Genomic DNA, 26,702 nt, shown 5'->3' with positions numbered 1-26,702 from the left:
TTTTGTTTTTGTTTTTTTGTTTTTTAATAAAGTATCAGAAAAAGCTGAAATTCCTTCAATTTCCTTCTCTTTCTGCTCAGAGGCAGCCACTGTTATAGATTTGTTATGTATTACTGAAGTTTGGAACTTTACATTTTACTTTGATTATCTGGGTGAAAAGTTTGCCTATTGTTGTACCCTACTGAATGTTTAGAGTATTTATAGTTCCCCCCACCCCCATAGTGAGTAACATCTCTTTGTAAAAGTGTGAGTTTCTCTAGAGTTATACCAAAAAGTGGAATTACTGGTCTGTAGAGCATGTATGCTTATTTTCACTAGATATTGCCAAATGTCTTTCCAAATTGGTTATATCAGTTTATGTTCTCACTAGAGTATTTCATAATTCCCATGTCTGGACATCTTCAGCCAATACTTGGAATCCTCAAGGTTTAAATTTTGTTCCCCTCTGTAAATTGTGAAATGTTAGCTTCTTAACAAGCCCTGAATTTTTCTGAGTGTTCAAGGCCAGTGGGGTCCAATGAGGGGAACAGGAAGAATCATTAATAAATCCAGAGTCCTCCGGCAGCTATTGCCACAAGCATTGCAGTGTTAGACTGGCCAGAGCTAAGTGCTAGGATAGCAGCACAGACTGCACTGCCTGCGGAGGTGCAGAGAGGATCCTTAGAGGCTGGAGAGGTAATTAGCAGTTTATAGGAGCAAAGGGCATTGAGGATGAGGGAAGCATGTAGCCAGGCAGCCCAAGTGGAATGAGCTTTAGAAAGCTAATAGTCAACCACTAGCTGCCCTTAAAACTTTAGCCAGAAAGAGATTAATAGAGCCTTAAAACATACCTGTTTTAAACTCATCATTTTACAGATGAGGAAATTGAAATTGAAACACATAAAAATAAGGTCAGCTTATATAAGTCATTTAGGCTTTCTATTAGCCAGGTATCGAAAATAAAATTAGCCAGATTTATTGGCTTATTTGACTTCAACATCTAATGAATGGGTTGATCTTCAACATGATTACATAATGCAGTAGATTCGGTGGGGTAATTTTTCTCCCTCTTCTTTCTGTGTTTTGCTCTGCTTTCCTCTTGGTAGCCTTATGCTCAGTAGGCTCTATCCTTGTAGAGGCAGAGAGATATGCACCAGGTAATATTTTTTGTTTTTACAGCTAATGTTCCTACTGAAAATTACTTATGTTCCTTCTCTATATTTATTTAAAAATTCTACCCACTCACCCCCCACCCACCAAAATACTCAATTCCCATCTGAGGACTAATCACTATGATCAGGAACATAGTTTAATCTGGCCAGTCTTCTTGGGTTCTTTTTTTGTTTTTGTTTTTGTTTGGTGCTGGGGATTGAACCCAGGGCCTTGAGCATGTGAGGCAAGCACTCTACCAAATGAGCTATATATCCCCAGCCTAATCTGGCCAGTGTTCTTGGTGGGAAAATTGGACCATTTCATTGATTTCTGCACTGGAATCACATTAATAAGGAGGTGGCACAACCTAGTACATTGCACCTGACTAGCCTCTGCCCAAAATCCTCAACATAAGTTTTTGAAAATATCTATTTCTTTTTCCAGTTTTCCTTTTGACCTACTGTGCCTTGAGGGTAGGCACCACCTCTTTTAACTCTGCAGCTGCAAGTCAGATACACCTGCAGAAACACAGACCGTGTCCAGCCAATATTTGTAGAACCACACTGCACGTTCAAGAGCTCACTCCTTGGGATTCTGTTGTTGGCCAAATCTTGCTTTATCTGAAGCTAAATTACATGATGTTTGTGTACGCTTTAGAAGAGCTAACTTACATAATAATGCAACTTCCCTACCAACGTATTATATTCCTCAAAAAGATTTTAAATAAATCATTTTACCCTCTGGAACCTCAGGTTGGTTTTTAATCTATAAGAGTCAGGATCTTTAAGCAAATGACCGAATTCCCTTCCACCTCTCTCATGTGTGATTTTACCTCCTGACCACTCTCCCTAGGGCTCTTTTGGTGGACATTCATTCTCCTCTTGGCCATCTTTCTGGTCTCCTCTCTTCCTCAGTCTCCTTTGCTATTTTTCCATGGGCACCTCCACCTTGAGTAATGGAAAGAGTTTGACTACCTCTTACATCTCTAGTCATTTAGCTCCCCAAGACTGTGCCTGCAAACCAGGATCAGAGGCCAAATCCTCCCCCACTGCATATTTTTGTAAAGAGAATTGTATTAGGATACAGCCAAACCTATTCATTTACTTTTTTTTCCATTTTCCTTCCAAACGACATTGCTGGGGTTGTACATGCTGTTTTCAAGCCATGGAGACGATATGGTCTGCAAGAACTAAAATATCTGATACTTTTCAGAATACATGTCTTCAATCCCTGCCCTAGGAGATTGCATCCTGCCCATGGCTTTAAATAGCATCCAGTGAATGATTCCTAAGTTTATATTGTCAAGATGTTCCTCTCCTGAGTTCCCTCTGGATCTCTACACCTGTCCAACCCCTGTTGCCTCTTGGTATTTGTGCCATCTTGGAATAGTGTAGTGGTTAAGGTGACTCTAGAGGCAGGTGCCCAAGTCTGAGTCCTGCCTTTGCTGAGAGCTAGCACAGTGGTCTCAGTAGTCACTAATCTCCCTGTGACTTGTGTTCCTCGTTGGCACCATGCAGGTGGTGATGATGACAGTAACATTTCATAAGGTTGCCAAGAAGACTGTATGTGTTAATATGTCCATAGCACAACCCTGTTGGGTGTTGTGGGTTCAAATTTTAGGAGTTATCACTGAATTTCTTTCCATTGTACCTCACATATAATTTATCATCAAGTTCTCTCATGTCTATCTTTAAAATACTTATTATTGAGCTTGGCATGGTGGCACATGCCTGTCATCCCAGTGATTTGGGAGGCTGAGGCAGGAGGATTGCACGTTTGAAGCCAGCCTCAGCAATTTTGTGAGACTGTCTTAAAAAAATGTTGAGGGTTATAGTCCAAATGTATAGACTACTGGGTTCAATCCATAGTACCAATTTTTTTTTAAATAGAAAAACAATTATTAGGATACAATTGTATTAGGATACAATACACTGTTAATATCCTGCACCATGCTATCATGATCTATCACCTAAACGACTGGCTCTCCCAGTTGCTATCTCTGCTTCACTTTTACACAAAACCTTCTTCCTCTGTGATCAACCAGCAGTCAAATAATCTTTTAAAAACAATTATATCACCCTTCTGCAGAAAATCAATCAATCTCTTCCCAACACACTTAGAATGAAATTTGAACTTCCTGCCATTGAGTCACAAAGCCTCACCTGTTCTGTCTCCAGCTTTCTTTCATGGCTCTGCCCCTCCAGGTTTTTCTACTTACACTGGCCTTCTTGTTCCTCCCAAGCATGAAAACTTGGTCCTGCTACAGTCACTTCAGACCCAGTGCCCTCTCTATCTGCAGGGGTTTGTCCCCAGATATCTGCATATCCCCCCAGCACACACAATGTCACAACCACACGGTGTCTTTTCCAGTTTGTTCTATTCAAACTCTACCTTTCATTACCCTCTCTTCACACAGCCCACTTTTGGGTCTGTAACATCTGTCACTAATTGCATTAATTATTGATGGAATCTACACTTGTCTCTCTCTCTCTCTCTCTCTCTCTCTCTCTCTCTCTCTCTCTCTCTCTCCAGTATCCTGTGATTTCATTTTTTTTTCTGCTCAAAGCTTGAGACAAACTGGGATTCCAGTCATTTTAAGCTTTGCATCTCCGCATCATTCCAATTTTTATCATGCTGATCCTTTCACTCGTTTCTAGAACCTCCTTTATCTCTTGGTTGCTTGAGAGCTTCTTCTCAGTCTACAAGGAGCTGATCTGAAACTTTATCTGCTTTGTTAAATCTTCCCTCCATACCTCTTAATTTCTTAAATACTACTTCCTGGTTACTTAGAAATCTGAAATGAAGTACTCAGTGGTTCACCTTCTTGCGGAGAAATGAATGGTCACATAAAACAGGCCAGGCCAGCGAGTTGACCCTAGGCCTACATTCCTCTCCAAATCAAAGGGTGAAACAATCTTTGTAGACAGCAAAGTTATCTGAAAAGGGATCCCACAGATAAGGTGTGTGTTCTCTAGATCGGTGGAGTGGTGTACAGCACACCTGTAATCCATCATCTCAGGAAGCTGAGGCAGGAGGATTGCAAGTTGGAAGCCAGCCTCAGCACTTTAGTGAGACCCTAAGTAATTTAGTGAAGCCCTATTTGAAAATAAAAGGGGTATGGCTCAGTGGTTAAGCACCCCTGGGTTCAATCTCCAGTACTAAAAAAAAAAAAAAAAAGAATTAAGTTCATATTAAATCTTTCCCATTCTAAGTGAAACTATGTTTACCTTGGTCTAGGAAAATTTCTTATCATCAAAACCCCCTCCTGATCATAAATTGGTATTCTATAGTGTCTAACTCCGTGACATCATAGAAACTCAGTAAATATTTCAGTGTTAGAATCATCTATGGGGAGATTTGCAAGGGCAGATAGGATAATTCCATCAATATTAATCTCTCCCTTTACAAAAAAATTGGATCACTACAGTACTAATGTATGTACATCCTTTCAAACCTCCACTGGTATGTAGATTTCAAATCACCATGCTGCAATGAGAAAGTTTGAATGTTTACAACACGACAGAAAAGAATCAACAGCCGTCTCCCAGCTGTGCTGACAGTCGCTTTCCCAGAAAAGATAATTTTGACCCCCCCCCAGACAAAATATTAAACTTTAATCACTGCTGTACCTACCCCAAATATTTTCTTGTCTTGTTTTCTCCATCTGTTTATTATTGTACGCACTAGATTTTGCTGAATTGGGGATTCCAAAATGACAAAAAGAACATCTTTATTTCCGTGGTCTAAGAATTCTTTGAAAAAAAGTGTTTTGCAGCTCAAAATGAGAGAATCCACTGTGCAAAAAAGGTCCTCCTTGGCCCAGTGAAGCCTCTTTTATCAGGATTCTAATTCTCCCAGTATTTCATCTTGCAATTTCTGAACGAAGTGGAGAATCTCAGTGTATATTATAAACCTCCTCAGGGCTCAGATCTAAGAGCAGAAAACTCTGGGATATTGGTGCATCCATGAGAAACTACTGCAGGGAGCTATCATGGCAACATTATCCTTTAGAAGAAGACCTCAACTCCGAGGTTCACATTTAACAGGCGATTCTTTTACTCTGAACTTCTAGGTTTATATGTTAACAAGAGAGCTGTTTTTCCTTCCATCTCACAAGTGACACCTTTCATTTTGAAAAGTACCTAAAGTAGTTATGCAAAACTAAGAACAGAACAGCCTGATGCTTTGAACTCTCAAAGAAGGTCACACTTCATGGGTTGGTGTGTCTGCTTACACTAGGGTTCCTCTGGGTACAGACCATATAGAGTTTTTATCTCGTAATATCAAAATGGGGTCCAATAGAATCTCATTGTATCAAGTGTTTAGTATACCACTTTTTAAGCATCGACATTCCTTGGGAATATTTTCCATCCTGTGACATATTTCTGGCAACATAATTATAATTTGCTCATGGGGTGTTTTTGTATAGCTGTGCCAGAAATAATGTATCTGCTGAAAACTGATTGCCTCAATGTTACTTGTCCTCGTGTGCAGAGTGGGTGTGCTGGCCTCTTATTTTTCTTTCCTAGCATTCTTTCTTGTAGGATACTCATTATCCCCTTGGTGCTAAAGAGAAGTAAGTCACAGTACCCCATATTTTTCCACTATGCAGCTTTGGCTTAGCTAATATCTCATCCCTTCCAAAAAGAAGGTAGACAACAAAGAGAATCAGAATGTTTCTTAGGATTGATAAGGAGATGTTGGGGGCAGGTAGCAGAGAGAGCTCTAATTTTTCCTTAGTGTTATGTTGGTAAATTTTTTTAATCTGAGCCAGGAGATCCCATAAGCTTTCTTCCAACATTTTTTAAGAGAACCCTACTGGTAGTTTGGGACTATAAAACGACAGCAGAGACAGGCTGGCTGAAAAGTTAAAAAGAGAGCAAGAGTGTTAATTTTCTGGATCAAGTTGTGCCTGAAGCTGTCCTATTCAAATTTTACAGTTATATCAGACAACATATGCTTTAACTTTTCACTGTTATTATTTTTTCTTAGATTAGTTTGGCCAGGATTTCTGATAGCAGTAAGTAAGAATTCTAGTATAAGAGTCGGATACATTTTCGATGAACAAAAGATGCTGCCTTCATCTCATTTTCTCAGCATAATTAGTTAAATGCACAATTGTTAGCCCCATATTTTTAACATGATCATGATGCCCTGAAAGAAACCTGGCCAATACTTGGTGCATGAGTTACATCTCCTTGATATTGACTTTTCCAAATGGAATAGGTTTACTTCTTGCAGACCATTATTTTAAGAAGCTATTTAGTTCCTTGAAATGAGCCCAGCACATGGCAAGGGCCAAACAGAAACGTGACAAGAAAGTGAACAAATGCTTGCGTATGCTGCTCGAGGAGCCCCAAGAGTCTCTTTTTAAAGACACGTTGGTTGATTCCCTCAGGTCGGGACCAAACACCGTATCAAACTCTGTGAAATATATACTATTCTCTTTGCTCCTTCAATTTTATGTAATGGTAAAAAAAAAAAAAACAAACTTCATTGTGTTTATCACAATTTCTCGACATCAAATGTAAGTTGAACTTTAAAAACATGAAGTTTTGCTCCTTGGGAAACCCTGGAAGGTCACACATAGATGGACACGTGGATGATGGAATTGTTGACAAGGTTTTTGGTTTTGGATTCCATGACAGTTCTTGGGCCACTCTTTGGCCGACAGGATCATATTTAATGCCCTACTGATAGTGTTTCAGGCCCAGAAAGAGGGATCAAGGAGAAAGACGTCATGTTCCATTTGGGCACCTGCATCAAGGAGCAGAGCTTATCACAAGTTTCTTTTCTGCATCACACTTGGGTCTCTGCAGTTTCCTCAGGAGGGCTTGCGAGCTCTCTCTCTCTCTCTCTCTCTCTCTCTCTCTCTCTCTCTCTCTCTCTCTCGATTTACTAAGAAGCAAACAGAAAAACCTGCATGAAGTTTAATTCTAATCACCATGTGAAGGTCCTTTTTTTAACATCAGAATGACAGGTGTCAATCAATCACAACCAGTCATAAAGAGGCAGGTGTCAAAAACAAAGGTTGATCAAATGGCTAAAGCAACATGCTGGCAGGACTCAGCAAGCTATTAAACTCAGTGCTGCTTCCTTTTGTCAGGGGCCTGTTGCCTACAACAACGTTTTCTTTCTTGCAGTGAGTTTTTTGGGGGTTATTTCTTTCTTCATGAAGCTCTCTGAATTTCTCGGATGCTGGACTACCTGTTTGTTATAAGTGAGTCAAAGAGGCTATTGCTACAAGCAGCCCTGTGCAGGATGTCCTATGCATAGGTCCAGAGTGTCCATGCTTGAAGGGAAATCCAACCCCGGGAGGCTCCCTCCAGCAGGGGCCAGGAGGGTCCCTGCCACCTCAGAGTGTAGTGGCACCTCCTCCTCCACTGAAAATCTTAATTAAGCTTCTCCAGGGACCCTCACCATAACTGTTCCTTAGACTATCAGCAAGAATTTTTTGCAAAAAGAGTTCAATGTAGTTAGGCTTCCTGTTTCCGGTGGCTCTATCTTGCAATAACTGAATTTGGCCCTGGGCCCAGAGGAGATCGGCACTCCAGATGTTGAGTACCCCTTCACTAGTCTTTCACCACATTTATGGGGCTATCTGGTGTCATAAATTTTCTAGTCCAAAATGATATACAATGGTGTGGGAGAGTTTTCAGGAGGGATGTGTGTTTACAGAAGCAGAGTGGCCTCTAGCCTTGGGGCTTGGAGCCTTCACAGGGGCCTTTACACTTCCAAGGAAAGTGGTTAGATCCTAGGGAAAGTCCTTCAGGAGCCAAAAGGTAAGAGTGAATGGTGCTAATTAGGTTCCTTGGAAACCAGCTCTGGGGTGGCAGAGTGGGGAACCCTCTCTGTCCCAAGCACTAATTTTCCAAACAGCGTGTCCTTGGTTTATTTTTGTATTCAGGCCTCGTTAACCCCTACAGTTGAAAAAAAAAAACAAAACTATTTTTTATGTAGACTTCTGCAAATTGTGAGCCTCTGAGCCCAGCTGCTTCTACACACTGGGTTAAAAGTTCTAAGAATTTCTAGACTCAGTGTTCAGAGGGATGAATTGATTCGGACGAAAGTCCCCCTTTGAACAAGCTGCAGCCCATAAACCTGCTTCCTGCTATTTCCTGGGTGTCCAGCCTCATCTGTCCCCCATCAAAAGCAAGACCCTGCTTCAGCAGGATGTCTTACCTCCGATGGCACCACCCAAGGGGAACCCCAGAATCCAGCTTCCCATAGCAGGAATCACCTCCTCTCCTCTTCCCGCTCAATACCAACAACCTCCAAACACCCTCTGCCTGACATAGGTTGGCCACCACAAGATGGTGAGGACCTCTGCATCGCTGCCCACCCTCTGCTGCAGATCCTTCCATGGTTGCTATTTATGAGCCCTGTCTCTCTGTCCCCATCTCTGAAGTCCTTCCATTGGAAATGGAGTGCAACCAGCAGCCAATCCACACTCAGCCTCCTTTCCTTCCTGCTCTGATAATAACATTCTTCTCACTGAAGCCATCTAAGGGCTGGTTCTTTTCTCTTCCATCACTCATGCATCAAGGCACCCGGTGACAGGGTAACTATCCCACCTCTTCGCTACCACCCACAGACCATTCCTTCCTGAGGCCTCCACAGTCTCACTGTTCCACCCAACAACAGATTGCGCCACCCGCTTCCTCTGAATCCCATCCATCTTCTGGTTATCCTGCATCATGGTCTATTCTTCCTCCTCCTATTTGCTCATTTTTTTGGACATTACCAGTACGTGGAGTCCAGGGTTAGAGTCCGAATGCCTACTACAAACACTCTTTCCTACCTCAGCCTCTGTTATGTTTTTTCCCCCATCATTATTCACAAATGTTGACCTTGATTCCTACTTTTCCTAGAAAGTAAAAGCAATCGAAAGACAAATTCTATTAATAGCATTTACCTTATATTCGACCTTCCTGCTCTTGGGCCATGACCTCACCTTATTGCCTATTACCAAGGATGGGTGATTCAAGTTTCTCGACAAGGTGAAACCTTCTCCTTACTCACTAGATCCCTTTCTTCCTTCTCTCTTTCTATATCACATTGCCCCACCAGCACCCCCTCAGTATTTCAAAAATAATCTACCCTAACGTAATTGTGTTCCTCCTCCCATCCTTATTACTTAACCTCCCCTTTCTTTGATAGGACTGTCAACCTTCACATTTCCAGCTGTTGTGCCTCCTTTGATGCTATTCCAGTGAGCTTTTTACTGTTCTCTTCACCAAAATTGGCCTCTTTGATGTTAAGGATGACCTTGACATCCCTAATTCTATGGAAGGTTGCTTTGCATTCCACATATTATTGAACTGCACCACTCAGTACCATTGATCTCCTTCTCCTGGAAAACTTAATTTTGTTTCCAAGATAGCTAATTTCTCTCCTACTCTTCTAATAACTTATTCTCAGCTTCTTTGGCTGGTATGTCTGGATTCCCAGTCCTAAGTCCTCTCTGCTTTCTATTTAAAGTCACTGCTAGAGGACTCCAAGGGCTACCCCGGTAAGTACCTCTCTCCACACTGATGTCTCCAAAATTCCACTTTCCATTACAGCCTCTTCCCTGAAACCTGCATTCAAAGTCCAACTGTCTATTTGTTATTCCTACCTGAATGCTTAAGATGCAACTCAAGTTTGAATGTAGCTAAAACTTAGATCGCTATTTCTTCTTCTAACTCTTCCTCTCCCCTGATCAACCTTCTTATCCTACAGGATTTCTCTCTGGGTTAATATTTATTTCTTCGGTTTACACAGACAGTCATCAAATCCCTTCAATTCTAACTTCAAAATATATTCAAAATTCATCCAGTGTTCCTCTCTCCTAAGGCCACAGTCCTGGACCCAGTCAGCATGCCTAGACTATTGCAATGTCACAGTCCCCACTTATTCTTAGGGATCCATTCAGAGGATGCCCCAAACCGTGGACAGTACTGGCCCCTAGAGACACTGTGTTTTCCTATTTGCTCATAGCTCTGATAAAGTTTAATTTATAAATCAGGTACAACAAGAGATCCACAATAGTAACTAGCAATGAAATAGAACAATTATAATGATACATTGTAATAAAGGCTATTTAAAACTTAGGGATTGTTTATTTCTGGAATTTTCCACCTGCTATCTTCAGACCACAGTGGACCCTGGGTAACTGACACCACAGACTGTGAAGGCATGAATGGGATGTGGGGGAGAGCAGTCTACTCTCATCTCATTGATCTCTCTGCTTCTGCTCTGCAGACCTATTTGCCATAGAATCTGGAATAATCTCCTTAAAAAGTAAGTCAGAGTTGGTGAAGTGGCACACTCCTATAATCCCAGTGGCTCAGGAGGCTGAGACAGGAGGATCTCTAAAGTCAGCCTCAGCAAAAACGAGGCGCTAAGCAACTCAGTGAGACCCTGTCTCTAAATAAAATACAAAATACGGCTGGGGAGGTGGCTCAGTGATCTAGTGTCCCGGAATTTAATCCCTGGTACAAAAAAAGAAAAAATAAGTTAATTAGATCCTGCCAACCTTCTGCCTGTGCTCCTCCTAAGTTCTTAGCCTGGACTGCAGGATGGGTTCTGTCCCCCACTGTCTTTCTGATGGCACCTTCTCTTCCCCTGCAGCCCTTGCCCCAGAAGGTCAGCCTTTGATGCCGACATAGCTCATCCCTTGGCCCTAGTTATCCCTCTTCCTGGAATGAGGTTTCCCAGACATCTGGCTGGCTGGCTCCCTCCATTCCTCCACAAATCTGTCCAAAACTCTGTTCTCAGCAAGGCATTTCCTGATTAGCTTGTCTAAAATTTCTTCCAGCCTGTTTTGACTTAAGAAGTTATTATTTTTTATGAACCAATCCAATACAGTGCACATTTTATTTTTAGTTAATTGTCTTTCTCACTACTAAAATGTGTCCTTTAAGAGGATGGTGATATTTTTGTTTGTTTGTTTGTTGATTTGTTTGGGTTACTTGGGTTACTCCCTCTATTACTGCTTCATTGACACTCAGATCAGTGTTTGACACATACTATGAGATTTAAAAATGTTCATCAAGGGGCTGGGGTTGTGGCTCAGTGGCAGAGTATGAGGCACTGGGTTCGATCCTCAGCAACACATAAAAATAAACAAACATGAAAAGGTCTTAAAAAATTCTCTTATAAAAAGTGTTCATCAAATGAATAAAATCACCCAAGAACCTTATGAGATAGTGCCAATATGCAGCCATTCCCCCATTTTCTCTGGGAGATATGTTTTGAGACCCAGTGAATGCCTGAATCATTCACCAGTACAGAATTCTATATATACAATGTTCTTTTTTTCTAAGCATGAAGACCTATGATAAAATTTAATTTACAAATTAGTCATAGTAAGCAACTGATAACAATAATAAAAAAGAAAAATTATTGCAGTGTAATCTAAGGAAAGTTATATGCACATGAACTGTCTCCAAATGTCATATTGTATTTTCCCCTTTTCATCCAAGAAAGCACTTCCGACTTCTGCTGTAATATCACAACTGCTGGGGACATACGTTTGCATTGGGGGCACTATGAAGTGTTACAAAACACAAGTACCACAATGTGTGCACCATCCATCAGATGACTGAGATAACTTGACCATTACTAACCAGCCGAGGAGCAGGAACTGTACCTGGCATAGCTCTACTGGCCCAGAAAAGATTCTCACCCCGGCAGGATGAAGAGGGATGGTGTGAGATTTCATCATGCTCCTTAGAATAGCACACAACTTAAAATATATGAATTGTTTTCTTATGAGGTTTTCCACTTAAAACGTTGGGACCACAACAGATCTGTATAACCCAAACCAAGGTCAAAGAAACTCCAGATAAGGGCATTACTGTAGCTAACTTAAAGCTGTCTCACGTCTCCTTTGGGTACATGTTGAATAACAACTTGATAACTGTTAAGGACAAAAAAAATAGGGTAGCTGTCTGGACTTGAACCAGGGCTGTTTTATGCATAACTCAAAATCACCCTTGTTTCTACTTTTATTTTTAAAATTTTTGCCTTCTAGAAAATGAAGCAGTGAACAAGGTATCAACCATGGGAGACTTACTGGGAGAAGGGAGCTATGGGTATCATGGATTTGTGATTTTCCTAGCTTAAAGCCAACCCAGTCTAACTTATGTTGAAGTTCCTGATATAATTGTAATCACAGACTCAAACTCAAAATCACCATCTGACCCCCAGCAGCTTTCATTCCCGTATCAAGTTGTTTATTATCCACCAAAGAGATCTGACACATTCCCCCATTGCTCATGGCCCCCTGGACATGATCCTCATCCTGGTGGGATCTATGATAAAGTCAGAAGCATGGGATCCTATGTTTGTAGAAGCTCTTTCATAGTTGAAAGATTCTCCATAATTTTTATTTCCTCAAAGAATCATTCATATGCTCATAAACAAGTCTCAATCCTATGAGCTTTTCCAAGTGAAAAATATGTCGGTACTTTCTCAAGTCAAAGTTCTTATTCATTTTTTGTTTCTGCATCAGTTGCTTATCATCTCCATTATAGCTTGCTAAGGAGATGGCAGAGTTCTCAAATGGCTGCTGTGTGCACAGTGTTTGTATAATAAATAGCATCGAGTGCTTCCAGTGTGCACTGAGTCATGGCACCTGAGGTTGTAAGAAACATTAAATTATTTACCTGACACTCCCCCACTGTTTTCTTTCTCTAATGTTCCCTCTTGAACATCTCCTGAAACACAGTACACACTGCCTTGCGAAGGAAGAAATGCAAAAGGGGCCAGTTAGAGAGTTCTTCTGTGTTGAGTGGCAATCTCTGTCCCTTTCATAGGACATCGATTCCAGGGAGATGCGAGAGAAAAGACTTGGATTCAAATGAGTTGACCTGGGTTGCCAACCTGGTTGAAGCACACCTCGTGGCATAGTTGCTTTTGCACTCTCCATGACCAGCTGACTCTGATTTTCATAGTCTGTGATGTGAACTAAGAGGCGTTAGGTGCTTTAGCAACACACTTCACAGCCGAATGGCTCAAAGTTAGTCGAAGTTGAATTTTTACTACACAGTACTGCCAGGGTGGTTAGCAAGTTGGGAGGGTGTCCTCCTGCACCTGTCAGTTAGGGACCCAGGCTGATGGAGCCACTGTCATAGTTAACTTGGGTTTCCAAAGTGGTGCTACACCTCTTCATTCTTTCTAACCAGAGGGAGAAAGGCATATGGAATTACATTTGTAAGTTATTTGTGTGTGTGTGTGTGTGTCCATGTGTGTGTGTGTGTGTTTGTGTGTGTGTGTGAGATGTGTCATATGTGCAAGTGACCCCCTATTCTTTCATGAATATTCTCTTGATGAGCCCCCCTTCAAATAGCCACAGCTGACTGGGGCTAAGAGGTGCAGTTCCAGGTTGGCAGACCCTTCTCAGAGATGATACCAAGGAAAAGGGGAACACAAAATTTTGGTCTTTGTCCAGTTGTGCAACAGGACAATAATTTCTCTCAAAGATGGGAAGTATTCATGTGTCAGTATGATGTGCAATAATGGGGTTTCTGTTTTCTGTATTTTATGTGCAAACAAATAAGCCCTTTTTGTCTGCTATATACTCATCTTAAAATGCTCAACGTCATGCACCATGTGTTCTTTAAGTACTCTGTTCTCCTGGTTAAATAACTTCTGCTCAGTTTGCTATTCCCTGTTGTGCAACGTTTCAAGCCATGGAATGGCTACACTTTCTTTTCAGAAGCTTCAACTGTGCTGTACGTACCTAGTATGATACTTCAGGTATAGTGTGAGCAGCCCAAGAAGAAAGTGCCCCCCCTTTTTTTCCTAGTTGGTGATTCTATGTCTCTTTTAATGCAGTTAATGATGAAATGAGCTTTGCAGAAAATCTCATCCTAGCGTTGATTCATATTGACCTTGCACTGAATAAAACCCTTAAGTATTACAGTGAAGTTGCTTTGCATTTCAAAGATGTTCTCCTCCCTTTTGTCTGACATATATCTAAATTTCACATCCATTAAGAAAACATCAAATGATCAAGAGAATTGGGGGCTTAGGCTTTTGTGGAAGCATGCAGTCCTACAGCCTGAATATCCTTACTGAATATCATTGTTACTGAACAGACCTTTTAATTTGTCTTAATTTTTAATTTTGCAAATGTTGTACTAATACAGTATCATTTTATAATAATCAAGGAAGACAGGCAAAGTAAATGCCCTCTATGGCTTTGGAAATCCTAATACGTCTTGGCTTCTGCTTATTGTAAACACATATGTAGAGATGTGTATAGTTTTATTTTATAAATATAATTTCTATATACTGAATATATTTTCAAGTATGAATGTGTTTTGATGTCCACATATGTTGGTACACATAAATTCATGGGTTTTATTTTTAAATTAGGATCGCCTACTCTATGGCTTCAGATAGACCATTGAATGAATGTTGTGTTAAGAGGCATTTAAATTGGGTCTGTTTTTTGCTGTTATCATAAACAATACCCTAGTGGACCTCCTCAGTCTACCTCACTGAACACCTCTGTAATTTGCTTTTTTTTATATTTAAACGTGTATTCAATAACTGAGCTGCCTAATGGAATGGTTTTAATTTTAAGAGATATAGAAACACTTTTCTTTTTCCCCCCTGAAAAGCGAATACCAATTTCCATTCCATTTCTCCAACAATGGTAGGAAATACCTGCTTTCTTGCAAACTTCACTGACGTAAGTTTTGCTGTCTCTCTTTAATGCAGATAACGACTGAGACAGCATTTCAGGTACCCTCAGCATGCCATTAAGTTTTATCATCAGCTTCTTAAAATTTCCCCCCCAATTTTGTAGAAGAAAGGCTTTCTTATAGTTTGGATTTGCATGTCTCTGAGAAGGAGTGCATTTAGGTGTCTTTTCCCAAGTGTGTTGATCATTGGTTTGTTCTTTCCTACTCACAGCAGGACCCTGGGTCTGACAGGGGACAGACAGATATGGATAGTGGGAAGATGAGGTTAAGGGAATAATTCTATAAACTGGCCAGCACAATTGTGCTCACCCCTGCACGCTCTCACTTTTTAAAAAAGGCAAATTGACCTGCAGCCCTGCCTGGCTTATGGTGACACACTGTGTCATATTCCTCAGAAAACTACCTGTCATCTGCTAGAGAAATGTAGGCCCCCAAATGCCAATGACAAGGACACAGTTACCCAGACACTTTTGTGACCCTTCCACAGACCAGATCCCAGAATTGGGGAGATAAAGTTAATTCTCCTTAACTATAAAATCTCTTAGAACCGGTTCTAATTACAACTGTTTAGCATAGGCCAGAGTGGCCTAGAGTGGTTACGGCTATGGGGACTTGAAATCCTAATGTCATCCTGCTGTCACTTAAAAGTCAAGAGGTGCACCTGGCTATACTCTCTGTACACTTCTCTAGGACATGCAATAAAACTGGATGACAGGAGAGGCACACAGTTCCTCTCCTCTCTCAGAGGACCCACTCTCTCCCTTGGGAGTGTCCCCTCTCCCCATTTTGCACCAGTTCTAATAAACTCTTGCCTGTTACTCTGAGTGACATTTCTGAAATCTTTCTGATGGGATCACAAGGCCTTTATGCTCCTTCAATTTCCTAGAAGACCCCAGCCCTGGAATACCTCTGTGTCTGCACATGCCCTTCTGGGTCTCCCTTTTCAAGGAGCTCCGGTCACTATGGGGGTATCTGGTCTCTGCCTTGTCCTCAGCACCCCTTCAGAACCTAGCACCTTGCATCACCCAGCAGATGCTCAAGTAAAAGGAATCTCCCCACTTCTACCCCCCACCTCCCCTCATATAAGGACCAGCAATATCTGTTGGTCCCACACTTGAAACTAGCCACTTCGTTGTGTTCATTCTGTATCTCTCTTCCCTAAGAATTGAATTTCCATGCAAACAGGGGTGCTGTCTCTTGGGCTCATGCACTTATTTTATACTTTTAGCAACATTTCTCCTCCCTTTGATGGATTTCATTCCTTCTCTTATCCTACCTTAAGAGTGCAGAAGCTTTTGGATTCCAATTATGAAAGCATTGTAGGAAAAAAGTAAATGGATTTTCTTGTGTTGTCCTCCCTCCAAAAAAATAGTTCTCAATGTTCCTATGAGCCATGATGCCCTGGGAGGGCCACAGGTCCCTGCGGGGCACTCTGGAAGGCCCCATAATGCCTATGCAAAGGACATCTGAAGTGTGTGTGTGATTGTGATGGTGGGGACTTTGCCCATGAGAGCAAGGGAAGGGGTTTGAAAGGAGACCTTCCCGGATCATCCATGTGGGTCAGCACAGAGTTCCCGCAAGAAGGAGGCAGAAGCATCAGATGCACAAAGGACAGGTGGCACAGAATGGAGACTGGGACGGCTCTAGGAAGGAGCTGAGTGATGGAGGTGACCTCTAGGAGTTGGGCAGACAAGGAAAGGGATTCCCTACTGGAACTTCCAGAAGGGTGAGGGTGGAGCTCCCAGAGGCCAGAGAGGAGGGGCTGGAAGAGAAACCCAACAAGAGGGATAGCCAGTGGTTGCATGACCATTCATTTTCTCCGATGTCCAACAGTTTGTGGTGCTTTGCTTTTCTTGCTTAAGAGAGTCGTGCCTGACCCAGACTTTCCTCATTATGGCTTCTATGTAAGCAGACACGGAGTCTCTTGTTCAAATAGCTTCCTGGGAGAGGAGGTGAACCAGCCAGCTGTCACCCTCAGACATGTCTAAACTATGGTGACACACAGCACAGGTCCCCTTCGCCCCTTCCAGCTGTATTTCACCTTTCTCTTCATGCGTCCCATTTCACCAACTGACCCATGTATGCTGTCTCATTAGATTCTCAGCCTGACTCTCAGAGGAAGGTAGGCAGGGAAGATGGCTTGACCTCTATTTGATAGACTCCAAAGGTACATCTTATTCAAGCTCATGTAGCGAGGAGCAGTCAAATTAAGCTCTGAAAAAACTCTGAGCTTAAGTGTTCTTTTTGGTCCACCCTATGTTCTTTAAAAGGGGCATGGAATTCATTTACTTCCACATGAGAAAATTATCAGGACAAGGAGCAACCAGATGATAAATTATGAGGATTTGCTATTTATTATGCAAGGAAGCACAGCATTTTGCTGAAGGAACAGCAGGACTTCAATGGTGGCTCATTTCAATACGGTAGTAACTTGATTTTTCTTTTTTAAAAAACAATTTTAAATAATGTAGTATTTTTTTAGCATATATACAAGGGCAGTGTAATATTTTGGCAGTTTTTAATAAAGTTTCAAGTCCTACTCATGGCTACCTAAGGAACAGAACTGCAAACACTGGGTGTGTATTTTGCACAAAATCCAGAGCCAAGAATTCTCCAATGGATGCTAATAAAGTTTAATGAGCACAGCAACCAAATTATGCACCTATATACTCCTATATGCACAGTGCCAACAGACAAAATGAAATTGACAATATTGTCATTTTTATTTATTAGCAATAGCTCTGGGGTAACAAGAAAATTCTGAAATAAGTCCAAAGTCTGCAAATTGAAGTTGTTTCAGGGACCATCTCCCACCTATCATTTATTTATTTATTTTTTTAACTTCAAAGCATTTACAGAAAAGGCATGGCATTTTTCATCTCTTTCCTAACTACATGTTAGAACCCTTTATTATATTTCATGAATGGTTCAGAGTCTCAAGAGAGTGAAGCGGTTTGAATGGGTGAAGGCAAAGATACCAAGCCATTTGCATTATGTTTGAGTCACTTTACCAGCCTACTTGGTGAAGCCATGAGAAGGGCATTGCCCAGGCTGTAGGCACTATTCAGTGAGTGGAAATTCTAAAAATGTAGAAAATCATGTTTTCTACATTTATATAGACTTGCATGACCTTGTCCTATTTCACATCAAATCCAAACCATCTTCTTTAATGACGTATATTTTAAACTGTAACAATTTTGTGCGTGATTTGTATCTTAAGGTCTTTCCCTTGCCATACACTTTCATGATTATTGCTACAATCCCTTTCTTCTTCCTAGTCATACTAAGAATTCTTCCCATTAACTTATAGATTCTTTTTTGGTGAGGGGGGGTGCGTCGGGTAACTGAGGTTTGAACTCAGGGGCACTGACCACTGAGCCACATCCCCAGCCCTATTTTGGATTTTATTTAGAGACAGAGTCTCACTGAGTTGCTTAGTGCCTCGTTTTTGCTGAGGCTGGCTTTGAACTTGCAATACTCCTGGCTCAGACTCCTGAGCCACTGGGAAGACAGGCTTATGCCACTACGCCCAGCCAACTCATAGATTCTTATTTCTGACTTTGTCTTATTGTTGGGTGATTTACAAAGAAGAGTGCTCACATCTATGCATGCATAATTAGCTTTTCTGATTTTCATTCAATTTATTATTAATGCTACTAATAATAACAGCAACAGCAGCAACCAAACATGTATTTAGAATGATTTTATGTAATAGAAATTGAGCCCAAATACCTGTAGGCATTATCTCATTTTATGTTTAAGGCAATCTTATGAGTTGGGTTTAATGATCTCCTTTATCTCCCACAAATAGAAAATTCATGCTTTTAAAAAGCTGCTCAACTGGCCCATGCTGACATACCTTGAACCAATATTTGAACCCAGGTGATAGGACTAGATTCTGTACATTTGCATCAAACATGCTGCACTTAAAAAATGAAATTTTTAAACTTATCAGATGAGTTTAGATATCAGAATCATTTAATAGAAAAGACAAAATTTAACATCAAAATTCTCACTATTCCATACCCTGAAGGGTTCAATGATTGCTCAGGATAAGGGGGTTCTTTTTCTTTGCAGCTCCATCAGTTATTTTCCTGAACAAAGATCATGCAAACCCAATGCATTTTCTAGCAAATGAAGAATTAAACCCAAGGTGTGCAATGATGGGGTTGTCTTTAGATGGGAAGAAAGGACAGCATTTAAGCAGCGGAATGTGGAGTTTCACGCCTGGTATAATGAAGTCTGTGACCGAGCAAATCTACACTCCTCCCAGCACCTGAGAGTTCCATACATGAAATAAAGGGGTCCTTGCTACCACCTCAAACCCCTCAAAGCTTTTGGAGTCCCTGTTTCTCTGGGTCAGTGGTGCTACTTGCTTTTTCATGGGGATCTTTATGGTAGAAACAGTGTATATCTTCGTGTGTGTGTGTGTGTGTGTGTGTGTGTGTGTGTGTACACCTGGGATTGAATTCAGGGGCACTCGACCACTGAGCCACATCCCGAGCCCTATTTTTTATTTAGAGACAGGGTCTCACTGAGTTGCTCAATACCTCTCTGTTGCTGAGGCTGGCTTTGAACTCATGATCCTCCTGCTTCAGCTTCCTGAGCCACTGGGATTCCAGGCATTGTGCCACTGCACCCAGCTGAAACAGTGTATGTCTTAATCTTCTCCAAGTTTTATGTTTTTTACTCATGTAATAATCTAGAGCAGAAGTCCCCAGGGGCCATTTGACAACATCTGGAGATATTTTTGATTACTGGGAGTGGGGTCATGCTCCTGGCATCTACAGAATAGAGGATGCATCTACAGAATAAGGATGCAGCTACATACCTTTTGTTGCATACGACAGTTCCCCACATGGAAGAATTATCTAGCTCCAAATGTCAACAGTGAAGCTACTGAGAAACCTTGAGCTAGCTTGGAGTTTAATATCACTGCCTATTGCAAAGTGCTAATCTCACATTGCTACACCAAGTCAATGATTGATAACCCCTAAGGCCTCTCTTTTTCATGTTCTCTTTTTCTATTTGTAGGATGGTTCCAATAATGCTATGCAATTGGCTATGCCTATTGACAGTGCTAATGTGTAGCACTTGGTCATATCATTACCATTAAGAATAGAAATGCAGAAGTTGAACAAGTCTATTGCTGCCAATTTTATTTTTATCCTAATAGTCAAAAGATCTAGTTATAACTTTCTTTGCACCTGCTGTTTTCCTAACCCTGAATATATTTTCTTTTGAATTGTGAATTTGTGGTCAAAAACTACTGAGGCTTAAATATTCCACATTGCAAGATATCATGATGGTCTAGATCTTAATGACACCTCATTCTATCTTCACAAAACAAAATGAGAATCCTTAGTATAAAGTATTGTTAAAATAACTGACACTTTTCAAAGTGTCTCTCCAGTTTTAAATTGGCAGCTGAAGACTTGCTGTGGTTGTAGAACTACGTAAATGCTTCCAACATGAAATAAATTTCAAATAAGGCCTGCTTTTCATGGAACGCATACTAAGAAATGGAGATAGCTCATCACCGCTAATAAAAATGAGCTTATGGAAGAGTGAGAAATAAATGTTTGGCACGTTGGTCAGGATGTGCAGAGAGGAAAAGCAGATTGAAAAGAAGCCATATTCAACCCGTTGGGCTAAACACATTGCTTTGTGCTTTAAATTTGGATCAGAATCGCCACTAACAAATATTTCAGAGATTTCTGTAAAAGCTGATATTCTAAAATTAAAGTTGGTACCCTCCCCAGCTCCACAGAAAGGCTCATCTGTCAGTCCCCATCAGTCAGCCAGCTCCTCTTTGTTTTGTTATGAATGACTACAGTCAGGCTATTTAAAGCAACTGATGCATTCACTTGTCAGTTATAAATGTCTGCAGAGAGTCCTACAAATGAACCACAATTTGATTTAAATCTTTTTTTCCTTCTTCTTCAGCAAAATGGCAGAATTTGAAAGATTCTAAAAAAGTGCATTTGCTATCACAACCAAAGCTAGAGAAGCAATAAAGAGAAAGATGGGAAAGCAAAGCCACCTGCAAATAGAATTTAAAGACCTTAAAGAAAGAATGAGGGGGACAAAGCCCTTCTGGTCAGTTTCTCCCCTAAGACAAAGATATGTAGGAGTTAAATCAGAAAGCAGCTCAGCCTTCATGATTATGCAACTATGAGATACTGATCTCAACATAGCCATCTTTAATAAAATAAAACCTTTCTTAAAAGTTGGCTACATCTTGTATCTTGTGGTGAGGCTGCCATTAGTCTTCATTTTAATGCAGTTAAATGGAATGAAGGCATTTTTGTCAATCTGTATCCCTTACATTAGCATAGCCAGCAAATGTTGAAGGCCTACTATGTGACAGGCTCTGCCTCAAGCATAAGACATAGAAGTTAGCAAAGCATGGTGATATCAGTTTTCTGATGTAGCAAACTAATGGTCCCCAAATTTAACACTTAGACAAAATAAATATTCAATATTCTACCCAGATTTCATGCATCAGGAACTCAGAGGCAGCCTGTTTGGGGGTTTCAGCTAAGAGTCTGTTTTAATACCATAACCAAATTATCAACCAGGGCTGGAGCACCAGAAGATCTGATGGTGGCTAGAGGACCAATTTCCCACATGGTTCACTCACATGGTGCTGGTCATTGGTGGGAATCCTCTGTTCCTCCCTGTGGGGCACTCTCCATGGGCTGCTTCAATGTCCTCATGACAAGATTTCTGGCCTCACTCAGAGTGAGAAAATCAACAGGGAGGTCAGTAGTAGCCATAACTCCTATCATGGTGGAGCCTTGACTCTTATATGTTGCAATTTCCATAAAATTCATTAGTTACACAGGGAAGTCCTAGAGGGCCTTGCAAGGGTGTGAATAGTATGAGGAGATGGGCCATTTTGGAAGCTGGCTGCCATCATGGCCAAGAGCTAATTGTTGTTTTCTAGGAGTAGGGTTTTGGGATGAATTGTAAAGGCAAAGTGCCTTCTTTTGTAGACCTTATATTCTGGTGGAGGAGACATATGAATAACTGATATAAATAATAGATTGTCAACTGGGTGGTGAGACTGGCATATATATATATGTATTTTTAAATTTGGTCCTTAAGCAAATTCTTTCTCAAGTCAAACTTTGTAAAACAGATACAGAAGAGAAAATTGATTGAAACCATTGAAGCTGTCTGGAGAAGTACTCCAGGCAATCAGAAATCATGGGTTAAAACCTTTTAATGGACACTAGGATGGCTTGTTTGAGGCCCTCAAAGGAAAGCATGTGGTTGGAGATCCATGTGAAAGAGAGATGTGGGATAAAAGAAAGGCATATGAGTGGGCCCTAGAGAGCTCACTGATGGTCTCATAAAACCATGAAGAATTCAACTCAGGTTGATGGGAGAGAAACGATTGGAAATCACTGGGTTCAGGGTAGGTGAGTGTTATGGCTTGGACATGTGATATTCCCACAAAGCTCATATGTGATATCATAGAAGAATATAAAGAGGAAAAATGATTGGATCATGAGCACCACAATATCGTGCAAGAATAGAAAGAGGAAAGATGACCGGATCAAGAGCGCTGCAATCTAATCAGTGGATTAATCTAATGACATGGACTAACGGGGTGGTAAGCTGTAGAGAGGTAGGGTGTGGCTGAGGAGGCAGGTCTCAGGGGTGGGGTATCACACCTTTGGGGTTTATATTTGTTGGGTGAACACAGCTCTCTCTGCTTCCTGGCTGCCATGTCCTGAGCTACCCTCCTGCATCATGCCCTTCCGCCATGATGTTCTGCCTCAGCTTGGGTCTAGAGCAATGGACTTGGCCATCTATGGACTGAACCTCTGAAACCGTGAGTCAAAATCAATTTTCCTCCTCTATGTTGTTCTTGTCATGTCTTATTGTCACAGTGACAAAAAAAAAAAAAAAAAAAAAAAAAAAAAGCTGACCAAAACAGTGAGAACACATTCACCAAGGTGAAGGGATCCGGGTGCTCTGATGGGTGTGCGTGTTTAGGTATGGCTGTGGAAAGCCAGACTGGACAGCTTTCCTTAGGTACCATGGACAGAGGCCCCTGAGCGAGACCTAAACAAGGGTTACTAGGTCCCAAGGACCACATTCTGATTCCTAGTGTTGCCTAGTGACTTTTGTTAAAATGGCAGGAGGAACTAGAAGGAAACCACATTTCTCTTTCTCTGGCTTCCTAGGGCAGTTGGAATTTTAAAGATAAGCTGCTGAATGCTGTGAGTCTAACAACATCACCATGTCTGTTTGTCATTCTTTAGTTTACTAGCTACTGGGATGTCTCTCCTCCTCTCATCTACACTCTTTTTAAGATGATGTACCCATCGTCTGCACATTTTAAGCAATAAATACAATCCTGATCCAAAACATATGCTCAGGAAATATTTGTTGAATGAATACATGAATGGCTGATTCAATTAAGGCACCTAAGAACAGAGCAGCCTTTCCAAAGAAGAATGGCGCATCATTATGCAGAAATGCAGACCACAATCATATGAAAGTCACATCCATTATTCCAATTTATAAAAAAAAAAAAAAAAAAAACATTTGAATGTATTATGCAATGTGCAATCTCTAGGGAACCAGTAAAGAAGTTGGATCCAAGAAGATTCCTAGGTATGAGATTTAGATATTAAAAATGACTTCTCCAGGAAATAGCCAAGAGGTGCTCTGTCCTTGACAGCACAGGCTCCTTAAATCTTCTGCAGAAAGAATGTTTATCTGTGATGCAAAAGATTTGCATTAATTTTTTGCTTCTGGGAGTAGATTTTGCTGTGCTCTTTTAGGGTTGGATGCCACGTTTGTGTTTCCTCAGTGGAATTCATAATTACTAACCCAAATATACACCTCCATTCATTTCAATCCCTTGGCTTGCTGTGGTTTTTACCTCTTTTTCCCAAATGACAATTTTCTTTTTGGCATTTCTCCCTCTCTACCTTAAAATTTGATTTAAAAAATACATATAATAAGAAATCTTTGCAAAGTGTGCGCTCATGTCTTCAGAGGAAGGCTCTCCTGGAAACATGCATAACATCAAGGAAGATGAGACGCTGCCACATCAGATATATGAGTATCATTTATTTTAGATTTTAACCATCTAAGCGATAAAGGTCATTGAAGGGTGCCTGGGAAGACAATTACGGTCATTGGGATTTACTGGGGATTATTAGCTTTCCTGAAAATGGCACCAGACCTAATATGAAGCGAGGCCTGCAGAATGGCAGGAGCCATTTTTAATTATTAAAAGTAATTTCACATGTGGTTTAACAGTCATAATTGGAATTTTGAGTTATGCTTTCCTTGGTAACAACCCATTTCCTTTGTTTGGATAAACCTCAGGCATGGAGAAATGAAATATGATGTCCTTTAGTAGGTAATGCTTGAAGAAATTACACTGCACCAGCAGGCATTCGGCATTTCTGCAGCTGAAATGGAATTTCAGTAAAATGCAATAGCGATTAGGTCCTGCCATTAATACATCTCCCTGGCCAGCTTCTGGGGCTTCAGTCAACAGAGGCTACCAGAAAAAGGCCTCTGTGTGCTCCTCTGAGGACAACTCAACTGGGCCTGGTGAAGGATTGGTAATACGTGGTTGCCATCACCGAGTGGCTCCTGGGTCACAAGAAGGTGCTGTTCATGAGCTAACAGAAGCAGCAGTGTTTGGGCAACTTGAAGTCATTTTCAGGGAAAGAAGTAGTCTCATTCACCAAAAGCATACAGTCTCTATATGGGATCCATTTCTACCTTTCCAAGAAATCGTTGCAGCCATCTGGAATGAGTCTCTGCTTCTTATGTGCTGGTGAAGCTCTACTCAGGTTCCAGGCCCATTTTAAATGCTTCTGACCTGGGAAGCTTTGTTGATGTACAATGGGCTCAGCGCTTTTTTCCTCCAGGTCCTTATGAACATTTACTTCATAGTGCCCGTGATGTTGTTCATCTAGTGAGTAAACACTTGCTGAATGCCTACTACCAACTGGGGGCTAAAAAGCCTGTCTGTTTATCCATGCATACATAGGCAGTAGGTGCTAGCACTTCTCCCATTAAGTAGATGAGAAAAGCGAGGCATAAAGTGGCAATGTAAGTCGCTCAAATTACCCTGCTAATCATCAGTTAAGTTGACATTGAAGGTCCCATTGTTCTGATCACCAAACCTGAACTCTTCATCAATAGGCTCTGTCATCTTAGCATGGCATTGCATTGCAATGATTTTAAATTACACTGCATTAATTATCTTGAACATACTGTATGCACACAGTACTATGAATACATGCTCATAGGCTATGCTGGTAGGATGTATGATATGTAACATGATGCAGCAGATGCTATGTTGGAGCTGGCTCCTAACTCCTTACAATATTCACTCTTGTCCCTTCTCCCCATCCAGGGACACAATATGGTGACCAGGCAGCTGTGACAGGATTCTATATTTACACCATGAGAATCTCAAATGAGACAGCTATGGCTGTTTCTCCTGATGAGCTGGGTGATAAACATTTAGCAACCCTACCAATATCACTTTACAGTCACAGGTATAATGGTCCAGATTGCATCATTTGCTCCCCCAGAGAAGGCATGATATTTTAATAATGTAGATTTTAGCATTTGCAGCCCAGTGCCTAGCACAAAGTGGGTACTTGGTAAATTATTATTGCATGAATGCGAATAAGTGAATACTTACGAGCATCTTTCACAGTTTTTGCAGTATTTACTTCCATTAGTCTAACAGTCTCAATGTTTGCAATATCACTACCATAGGTTGCCAGGAATCAAGTGTATACAGCCTGAAGTGCAGTTCTTTGCTCCTCAGCTGAATTGCTTTGCAGGGAAGAAACACACTGCATATCAAGTACCTAACACTTATTTTTTTACCTGCAAGACCCAGGAGGATTCTGGCTGCACTAGGGATGAAACAAAGTCTACATCAGCTCAAAACAAATGATTGCAAACATGAAACGAACATGCAGATATTCAAGCTATTTATGGACGCTCACCTTTATTTGACTTTGCTTTATTTCATATCTTTTGTTTTCTTTCTCCCCACCACCATCTCTTGCTGTCCGTCTTAACCTGGTTTTGAGATAATCATGCACTAAATCCTAGGTTCTTGTTATAAAAGAGAGTTCTTTCCACTCCTCCCTGAGAATGATGATGATGATGATGATGATGATTTAGTCCAGAAACTTATTATTTTTGTAGGAAAATTTTCCAGAAACCATTTTCCCCCCAGTATACACAGGCTTTGAGGTCTAAAACATGGTCTATGATGAAATAGGTAATACTGAGCTTCAGTTTTTCTCTTCTGCAAAATAGATAAACAATGCACCTACTTCCAAGGAATCCATCTTTGGACCAAAAGCACTGTGGAGGGTGCTTGATCTCTAATAACTCAGTAGGTAAATTATTTTTCAGCATCTAGCCCATTGCCCTTAAATTAATATAATTTGAATGCATGATTGGATGGGAAAAACAATAACAAAGGCAAAACCCAACAGTGCCCAAAGGTCTGAACACCCACCTACATGCTTCCAGAGCTGTCTTGCAGACACTTCTACGATGGCAGGGATGCTATCCATCTGCAGTGTACACTATGGTAGCCCTGAGCCACATGTGATATTCAGAGATATAAATTCAGTTCATTTAAATTTAATGCCCACCTGTGTCTCGTGGCTACCATTTTAAAGTACAGTTCAATGATCAACTATAAGAAGCTGGATTATATTGTAGATTTAGAATAAAAATTTCAGGAAGGATTGCCTATTCTCCCAGAGAGGAAGCCCTTCTTTGGGGGTCCTTGATTTTGGTCTCCTGTGATGCTGAGCTTCTTGTAGGATTTCATGCTTCTGAGAGCCAACTCTAGGT

Source organism: Urocitellus parryii, chromosome Y, assembly GCF_045843805.1.
Source record: "Urocitellus parryii isolate mUroPar1 chromosome Y, mUroPar1.hap1, whole genome shotgun sequence".
Lineage (NCBI taxonomy): Eukaryota > Metazoa > Chordata > Mammalia > Rodentia > Sciuridae > Urocitellus > Urocitellus parryii.
This window is presented reverse-complemented; position numbering follows the sequence as displayed.